Below are 10,232 nucleotides of genomic sequence, written 5' to 3'. Positions count from 1 at the left end.
TAAATAGCTTTGTTAGTATTTTCTATGGTCTAAATGTGTCACAATCCAATGCATTTGACTTATTATAAGAGATAAAGATAGATTAGGAGTGTTTGGACAACACTTATACCCATTTTCTCTCAGAAGAGGCTAAAACCAACAAAAAATAACTTAGAAGCAGTAAATAGCTTTGTTAGTGTTTCTATGGTCAAAATGTGTCACAATCCAAAGCCTTTAACTAATTATAAGAGTTAGAGATGGATTAGGAGTGTTTAGACAACACTTATACCCATTTTCTCCTAAAACAGAGTAAAACCAACAAAAAATTGCTTAAAAGCACTAACCAGTTTTGTTAGTGTTTCTATGGTCAAAATGTGTCACAATCCAATGCATTTGACTAATTATAAGAGATAAAGATAGATTAGGAATGTTTGGACAACACTTATACCCAATTTCTCCCAGAAGAGGCTAAAACCAACAAAAAATAACTTAGAAGCAGTAAATAGCTTTGTTAGTGTTTCTATGGTCAAAATGTGTCACAATCCAAAGCCTTTAACTAATTATAAGAGTTAGAGATGGATTAGGAGTGTTTAGACAACACTTATACCCATTTTCTCCTAAAACAGACTAAAACCAACAAAAAATTGCTTAAAAGCAGTGAACAGTTTTGTTAGTGTTTTTATGGTCAAAATGTGTCACAATCCAATGCATTTGACTAATTATAAGAGTTAGAGATGAATTAGGAGTGTTTAGACAACACTTATACCCATTTTCTCCCAGAAGAGGCTAAAACCAACAAAAAATAACTTAGAAGCAGTAAATAGCTTTGTTAGTGTTTCTATGGTCAAAATTTGTCACAATTCAAAACCTTTAACTAATTTTAAGAGTTAGAGATGGATTAGGAGTGTTTAGACAACACTTATACCTATTTTCTCCTAAAACAGAGTAAAACCAACAAAAAATTGCTTAAAAGCACTAACCAGTTTTGTTAGTGTTTTTATGGTCAAAATGTTTCACAATCCAATGCATTTGACTAATTATAAGAGTTAGGGATGGATTAGAGTGTTTAGACAACACGTATACCCATTTTCTCCTAAAAGAGGCTAAAAGAACAAAAAATTGCTTATAAGTACTAAACAGTTTTGTTAGTGTTTTTATGGTCAAAATGTGTAAGAATCCAATGCATTTGACTAATTATAAGAGTTAGAGATAGATTAGGAGTGCTTAGACAATACTTATACCCATTTTCTCCCAAAAGAGGCTAAAACCAACAAAACATTGCTTAGAAGCAGTAAACAGTTTTGTAAGTGTTTTTATGGTCAAAATGTGTCAGAATCCAATGCATTTGACTAATTATAAGAGATAGAGATGGATTAGGAGTGTTTAGACAACACTTATACCCATTTTGTCCCAAAAGAGGCTAAAACCAACAAAAAATTGCTTAAAAGCAGTAAATAGCTTTGTTTGTGTTTCTATGGTCAAAATGTGTCAAACTCCAAAGCATTTGACTAATTATAAGAGTTATAGATGGATTAGGAGTGTTTAGACAACACTTATACCTATTTTCTCTTTAAAATAGTCTAAAACCAATAAAAACAAATTGCTTAGAAGCAGTAAATAGCTTTGTTAGTGTTTCCATGGTCAAAATGTATCACAATCCAATTTATTTGATTAATTCTATCAGTTAAAGATATATTAGGAGTGTTTGGACAACACTTATACCCATTTTGTCCCAAAAGTGGCTAAAACCAACAAAAAATTGCTTAGAAGTAGTAAATAGCTTTGTTAGTGTTTTCTATGGTAAAAATGTATCACAATCCAATGCATTTGACTAATTATAAGAGAGAAAGATAGAGTAGGAGTATTAGGACAACACTTATACCCATTTTCTCTCAAAAGAGGCTAAAACCAACAAAAAATAACTTAGAAGCAGTAAATAGCTTTGTTAGTGTTTCTATGGTCAAAATGTGTCACAATCCAAAGCCTTTATCTAATTATAAGAGTTAAAGATGGATTAGGAGTGTTTAGACAACACTTATACCCATTTTCTCCTAAAACAGACTAAAACCTACAAAAAATTGCTTAAAAGCCGTAAACAGTTTTGTTAGTGTTGTTATGGTCAAAATGTGTCACAATCCAATGCATTTGACTAATTATAAGAGTTAGGGATGGATTAGAGTGTTTAGACAACACTTATACCCATTTTCTCCCAAAAGAGGGTAAAACCAATAAAAAATTGCTTAGAAGTACTAAACAGTTTTGTTAGTGTTTTTATGGTAAAAATGTGTAAGAATCCAATGCATGTGACTAATTATAAGAGTTAGAAATGGATTAGGAGTTTTTAGACAATACTTAATACCTATTTTCTCCCAAAAGAGGCTAAAACCAACAAAACATTGCTTAGAAGCAGTAAACACTTTTGTTAGTGTTTTTATGGTCAAAATGTGTCAGAATCCAATGCATTTGACTAATCATAAGAGTTAGAGATGGATTAGGAGTGTTTAGACAACACTTATACCCATTTTGTCCCAAAAGAGGCTAAAACCAACAAAAAATTGCTTAAAAGCAGTAAATAGCTTTGTTAGTGTTTTCTATGGTCTAAATGTGTCACAATCCAATGCATTTGACTTATTATAAGAGATAAAGATAGATTAGGAGTGTTTGGACAACACTTATACCCATTTTCTCTCAGAAGAGGCTAAAACCAACAAAAAATAACTTAGAAGCAGTAAATAGCTTTGTTAGTGTTTCTATGGTCAAAATGTGTCACAATCCAAAACCTTTAACTAATTATAAGAGTTAGAGATGGATTAGGAGTGTTTAGACAACACTTATACCCATTTTCTCCTAAAACAGAGTAAAACCAACAAAAAATTGCTTAAAAGCACTAACCAGTTTTGTAAGTGTTTTTATGGTCAAAATGTGTCATAATCCAATGCATTTGACTAATTATAAGAGTTAGGGATGGATTAGAGTGTTTAGACAACACGTATACCCATTTTCTCCCAAAAGAGGCTAAAACCAACAAAAAATTGCTTATAAGTACTAAACAGTTTTGTTAGTGTTTTTATGGTCAAAATGTGTAAGAATCCAATGCATTTGACTAATTATAAGAGTTAGAGATAGATTAGGAGTGCTTAGACAATACTTATACCCATTTTCTCCCAAAAGAGGCTAAAACCAACAAAAAATAACTTAGAAGCAGTAAATAGCTTTGTTAGTGTTTCTATGGTCAAAATGTGTCACAATCCAAAGCCTTTATGTAATTATAAGAGTTAGAGATGGATTAGGAGTGTTTAGACAACACTTATACCCATTTTTTCCTAAAACAGACTAAAACCTACAAAAAATTGCTTAAAAGCCGTAAACAGTTTTGTTAGTGTTGTTATGGTCAAAATGTGTCACAATCCAATGCATTTGACTAATTATAAGAGTTAGGGATGGATTAGAGTGTTTAGACAACACTTATACCCATTTTCTCCCAAAAGAGGGTAAAACAAATAAAAATTGCTTAGAAGTACTAAACAGTTTTGTTAGTGTTTTTATGGTAAAAATGTGTAAGAATCCAATGCATGTGACTAATTATAAGAGTTAGAAATGGATTAGGAGTTTTTAGACAATACTTAATACCTATTTTCTCCCAAAAGAGGCTAAAACCAACAAAACATTGCTTAGAAGCAGTAAACACTTTTGTTAGTGTTTTTATGGTCAAAATGTGTCAGAATCCAATGCATTTGACTAATCATAAGAGTTAGAGATGGATTAGGAGTGTTTAGACAACACTTATACCCATTTTGTCCCAAAAGAGGCTAAAACCAACAAAAAATTGCTTAAAAGCAGTAAATAGCTTTGTTAGTGTTTTCTATGGTCTAAATGTGTCACAATCCAATGCATTTGACTTATTATAAGAGATAAAGATAGATTAGGAGTGTTTGGACAACACTTATACCCATTTTCTCTCAGAAGAGGCTAAAACCAACAAAAAATAACTTAGAAGCAGTAAATAGCTTTGTTAGTGTTTCTATGGTCAAAATGTGTCACAATCCAAAGCCTTTAACTAATTATAAGAGTTAGAGATGGATTAGGAGTGTTTAGACAACACTTATACCCATTTTCTCCTAAAACAGAGTAAAACCAACAAACAATTGCTTAAAAGCACTAACCAGTTTTGTAAGTGTTTTTATGGTCAAAATGTGTCACAATCCAATGCATTTGACTAATTATAAGAGTTAGGGATGGATTAGAGTGTTTAGACTACACGTATACCCATTTTCTCCCAAAAGAGGCTAAAACCAACAAAAAATTGCTTATAAGTACTAAACAGTTTTGTTAGTGTTTTTATGGTTAAAATGTGTAAGAATCCAATGCATTTGACTAATTATAAGAGTTAGAGATAGATTAGGAGTGCTTAGACAATACTTATACCCATTTTCTCCCAAAAGAGGCTAAAACCAACAAAACATTGCTTAGAAGCAGTAAACAGTTTTGTAAGTGTTTTTATGGTCAAAATGTGTCAGAATCCAATGCATTTGACTAATTATAAAAGTTAGAGATGGATTAGGAGTGTTTAGACAACACTTATACCCATTTTCTCCTAAAACAGACTAAAACCTACAAAAAATTGCTTAAAAGCCGTAAACAGTTTTGTTAGTGTTGTTATGGTCAAAATGTGTCACAATCCAATGCATTTGACTAATTATAAGAGTTAGGGATGGATTAGAGTGTTTAGACAACACTTATACCCATTTTCTCCCAAAAGAGGGTAAAACCAAAAAAAAATTGCTTAGAAGTACTAAACAGTTTTGTTAGTGTTTTTATGGTAAAAATGTGTAAGAATCCAATGCATGTGAGTAATTATAAGAGTTAGAAATGGATTAGGAGTTTTTAGACAATACTTAATACCTATTTTCTCCCAAAAGAGGCTAAAACCAACAAAACATTGCTTAGAAGCAGTAAACACTTTTGTTAGTATTTTTATGGTCAAAATGTGTCAGAATCGAATGCATTTGACTAATCATAAGAGTTAGAGATGGATTAGGAGTGTTTAGACAACACTTATACCCATTTTGTCCCAAAAGAGGCTAAAACCAACAAAAAATTGCTTAAAAGCAGTAAATAGCTTTGTTTGTGTTTTCTATGGTCTAAATGTGTCACAATCCAATGCATTTGATTTATTATAAGAGATAAAGATAGATTAGGAGTGTTTGGACAACACTTATACCCATTTTCTCCCAAAAGAGGGTAAAACCAATAAAAAATTGCTTAGAAGTTCTAAACAGTTTTGTTAGTGTTTTTATGGTAAAGATGTGTAAGAATCCAATGCATGTGACTAATTATAAGAGTTAGAAATGGATTAAGAGTTTTTAGACAATACTTAATACCTATTTTCTCCCAAAAGAGGCTAAAACCAACAAAACATTGCTTAGAAGCAGTAAACACTTTTGTTAGTGTTTTTATGGTCAAAATGTGTCAGAATCCAATGCATTTGACTAATCATAAGAGTTAGATATGGATTAGGAGTGTTTAGACAACACTTATACCCATTTTGTCCCAAAAGAGGCTAAAACCAACAAAAAATTGCTTAAAAGTAGTAAATAGCTTTGTTAGTGTTTTCTATGGTCTAAATGTGTCACAATCCAATGCATTTGACTTATTATAAGAGTTAGAGATGAATTAGGAGTGTTTAGACAACACTTATACCCATTTTCTCCCAGAAGAGGCTAAAACCAACAAAAAATAACTTAGAAGCAGTAAATAGCTTTGTTAGTGTTTCTATGGTCAAAATGTGTCACAATCCAAAGCCTTAAACTAATTATAAGAGTTAGAGATGGATTAGGAGTGTTTAGACAACACTTATACCCATTTTCTCCTAAAACAGACTAAAACCAACAAAAAATTGCTTAAAAGCCGTAAACAGTTTTGTTAGTGTTGTTATGGTCAAAATGTGTCACAATCCAATGCATTTGACTAATTATAAGAGTTAGGGATGGATTAGAGTGTTTAGACAACACTTATACCCATTTTCTCCCAAAAGAGGGTAAAACCAATAAAAAATTGCTTAGAAGTACTAAACAGTTTTGTTAGTGTTTTTATGGTAAAAATGTGTAAGAATCCAATGCATGTGACTAATTATAAGAGTTAGAGATGGATTAGGAGTTTTTAGACAATACTTAATACCTATTTTCTCCCAAAAGAGGCTAAAACCAACAAAACATTGCTTAGAAGCAGTAAACACTTTTGTTAGTGTTTTTATGGTCAAAATGTGTCAGAATCCAATGCGTTTGACTAATCATAAGAGTTAGAGATGGATTAGGAGTGTTTAGACAACACTTATACCCATTTTGTCCCAAAAGAGGCTAAAACAACCAAAAAATTGCTTAAAAGCAGTAAATAGCTTTGTTAGTGTTTTCTATGGTCTAAATGTGTCACAATCGAATGCATTTGACTTATTATAAGAGATAAAGATAGATTAGGAGTGTTTGGACAACACTTATACCCATTTTCTCTCAGAAGAGGCTAAAACCAACAAAAAATAACTTAGAAGCAGTAAATAGCTTTGTTAGTGTTTCTATGGTCAAAATGTGTCACAATCCAAAGCCTTTAACTAATTATAAGAGTTAGAGATGGATTAGGAGTTTTTAGACAACACTTATACCCATTTTCTCCTAAAACAGAGTAAAACCAACAAAAAATTGCTTAAAAGCACTAACCAGTTTTGTTAGTGTTTTTATGGTCAAAATGTGTCACAATCCAATGCATTTGACTAATTATAAGAGTTAGGGATGGATTAGAGTGTTTAGACAACACGTATACCCATTTTCTCCCAAAAGAGGCTAAAACCAACAAAAAATTGCTTATAAGTACTAAACAGTTTTGTTAGTGTTTTTATGGTCAAAATGTGTAAGAATCCAATGCATTTGACTAATTATAAGAGTTAGAGATAGATTAGGAGTGCTTAGACAATACTTATACCCATTTTCTCCCAAAAGAGGCTAAAACCAACAAAACATTACTTAGAAGCAGTAAACAGTTTTGTAAGTGTTTTAATGGTCAAAATGTGTCAGAATCCAATGCATTTGACTAATTATAAGAGTTAGAGATGGATTAGGAGTGTTTAGACAACACTTATACCCATTTTGTCACAAAAGAGGCTAAAACCAACAAAACATTGCTTAAAAGCAGTAAATAGCTTTGTTTGTGTTTCTATGGTCAAAATGTGTCAAAATCCAAAGTATTTGACTAATTATAAGAGTTATAGATGGATTAGGAGTGTTTAGACAACACTTATACCTATTTTCTCTTTAAAATAGGCTAAAACCAATAAAAAAAAATTGCTTAGAAGCAGTAAATAGCTTTGTTAGTGTTTCCATGGTCAAAATGTATCACAATCCAAAGCCTTAAACTAATTATAAGAGTTAGAGATGGATTAGGAGTGTTTAGACAACACTTATACCCATTTTCTCCTAAAACAGACTAAAACCAACAAAAAATTGCTTAAAAGCCGTAAACAGTTTTGTTAGTGTTGTTATGGTCAAAATGTGTCACAATCCAATGCATTTGACTAATTATAAGAGTTAGGGATGGATTAGAGTGTTTAGACAACACTTATACCCATTTTCTCCCAAAAGAGGGTAAAACAAATAAAAAATTGCTTAGAAGTACTAAACAGTTTTGTTAGTGTTTTTATGGTAAAAATGTGTAAGAATCCAATGCATGTGACTAATTATAAGAGTTAGAGATGGATTAGGAGTTTTTAGACAATACTTAATACCTATTTTCTCCCAAAAGAGGCTAAAACCAACAAAACATTGCTTAGAAGCAGTAAACACTTTTGTTAGTGTTTTTATGGTCAAAATGTGTCAGAATCCAATGCGTTTGACTAATCATAAGAGTTAGAGATGGATTAGGAGTGTTTAGACAACACTTATACCCATTTTGTCCCAAAAGAGGCTAAAACAACCAAAAAATTGCTTAAAAGCAGTAAATAGCTTTGTTAGTGTTTTCTATGGTCTAAATGTGTCACAATCGAATGCATTTGACTTATTATAAGAGATAAAGATAGATTAGGAGTGTTTGGACAACACTTATACCCATTTTCTCTCAGAAGAGGCTAAAACCAACAAAAAATAACTTAGAAGCAGTAAATAGCTTTGTTAGTGTTTCTATGGTCAAAATGTGTCACAATCCAAAGCCTTTAACTAATTATAAGAGTTAGAGATGGATTAGGAGTGTTTAGACAACACTTATACCCATTTTCTCCTAAAACAGAGTAAAACCAACAAAAAATTGCTTAAAAGCACTAACCAGTTTTGTTAGTGTTTTTATGGTCAAAATGTATCACAATCCAATGCATTTGACTAATTATAAGAGTTAGGGATGGATTAGAGTGTTTAGACAACACGTATACCCATTTTCTCCCAAAAGAGGCTAAAACCAACAAAAAATTGCTTATAAGTACTAAACAGTTTTGTTAGTGTTTTTATGGTCAAAATGTGTAAGAATCCAATGCATTTGACTAATTATAAGAGTTAGAGATAGATTAGGAGTGCTTAGACAATACTTATACCCATTTTCTCCCAAAAGAGGCTAAAACCAACAAAACATTACTTAGAAGCAGTAAACAGTTTTGTAAGTGTTTTAATGGTCAAAATGTGTCAGAATCCAATGCATTTGACTAATTATAAGAGTTAGAGATGGATTAGGAGTGTTTAGACAACACTTATACCCATTTTGTCACAAAAGAGGCTAAAACCAACAAAACATTGCTTAAAAGCAGTAAATAGCTTTGTTTGTGTTTCTATGGTCAAAATGTGTCAAAATCCAAAGTATTTGACTAATTATAAGAGTTATAGATGGATTAGGAGTGTTTAGACAACACTTATACCTATTTTCTCTTTAAAATAGGCTAAAACCAATAAAAAAAAATTGCTTAGAAGCAGTAAATAGCTTTGTTAGTGTTTCCATGGTCAAAATGTATCACAATCCAATTTATTTGACTAATTCTATCAGTTAAAGATATATTAGGAGTGTTTAGACAACACTTATACCCATTTTGTCCCAAAAGTGGCTAAAACCAACAAACAATTGCTTAGAAGTAGTAAATAGCTTTGTTAGTGTTTTCTATGGTAAAAATGTATCACAATCCAATGCATTTGACTAATTATAAGAGAGAAAGATAGATTAGGAGTATTAGGACAACACTTATACCCATTTTCTCTCAAAAGAGGCTAAAACCAACAAAAAATAACTTAGAAGCAGTAAATAGCTTTGTTAGTGTTTCTATGGTCAAAATGTGTCACAATCCAAAGCCTTAAACTAATTATAAGAGTTAGAGATGGATTAGGAGTGTTTAGACAACACTTATACCCATTTTCTCCTAAAACAGACTAAAACCAACAAAAAATTGCTTAAAAGCCGTAAACAGTTTTGTTAGTGTTGTTATGGTCAAAATGTGTCACAATCCAATGCATTTGACTAATTATAAGAGTTAGGGATGGATTAGAGTGTTTAGACAACACTTATACCCATTTTCTCCCGAAAGAGGGTAAAACCAATAAAAAATTGCTTAGAAGTACTAAACAGTTTTGTTAGTGTTTTTATGGTAAAAATGTGTAAGAATCCAATGCATGTGACTAATTATAAGAGTTAGAGATGGATTAGGAGTTTTTAGACAATACTTAATACCTATTTTCTCTCAAAAGAGGCTAAAACCAACAAAACATTGCTTAGAAGCAGTAAACACTTTTGTTAGTGTTTTTATGGTCAAAATGTGTCAGAATCCAATGCGTTTGACTAATCATAAGAGTTAGAGATGGATTAGGAGTGTTTAGATAACACTTATACCCATTTTGTCCCAAAAGAGGCTAAAACCAACAAAAAATTGCTTAAAAGCAGTTAATAGCTTTGTTAGTGTTTTCTATGATCTAAATGTGTCACAATCCAATGCATTTGATTTATTATAAGAGATAAAGATAGATTAGGAGTGTTTGGACAACACTTATACCCATTTTCTCCCAAAAGAGGGTAAAACCAATAAAAAATTGCTTAGAAGTTCTAAACAGTTTTGTTAGTGTTTTTATGGTAAAAATGTGTAAGAATCCAATGCATGTGACTAATTATAAGAGTTAGAAATGGATTAGGAGTTTTTAGACAATACTTAATACCTATTTTCTCCCAAAAGAGGCTAAAACCAACAAAACATTGCTTAGAAGCAGTAAACACTTTTGTTAGTGTTTTTATGGTCAAAATGTGTC

This window comes from Arabidopsis thaliana, assembly GCF_000001735.4.
Source record: "Arabidopsis thaliana chromosome 1 sequence".
Classification (NCBI taxonomy): domain Eukaryota; kingdom Viridiplantae; phylum Streptophyta; class Magnoliopsida; order Brassicales; family Brassicaceae; genus Arabidopsis; species Arabidopsis thaliana.
This window is presented reverse-complemented; position numbering follows the sequence as displayed.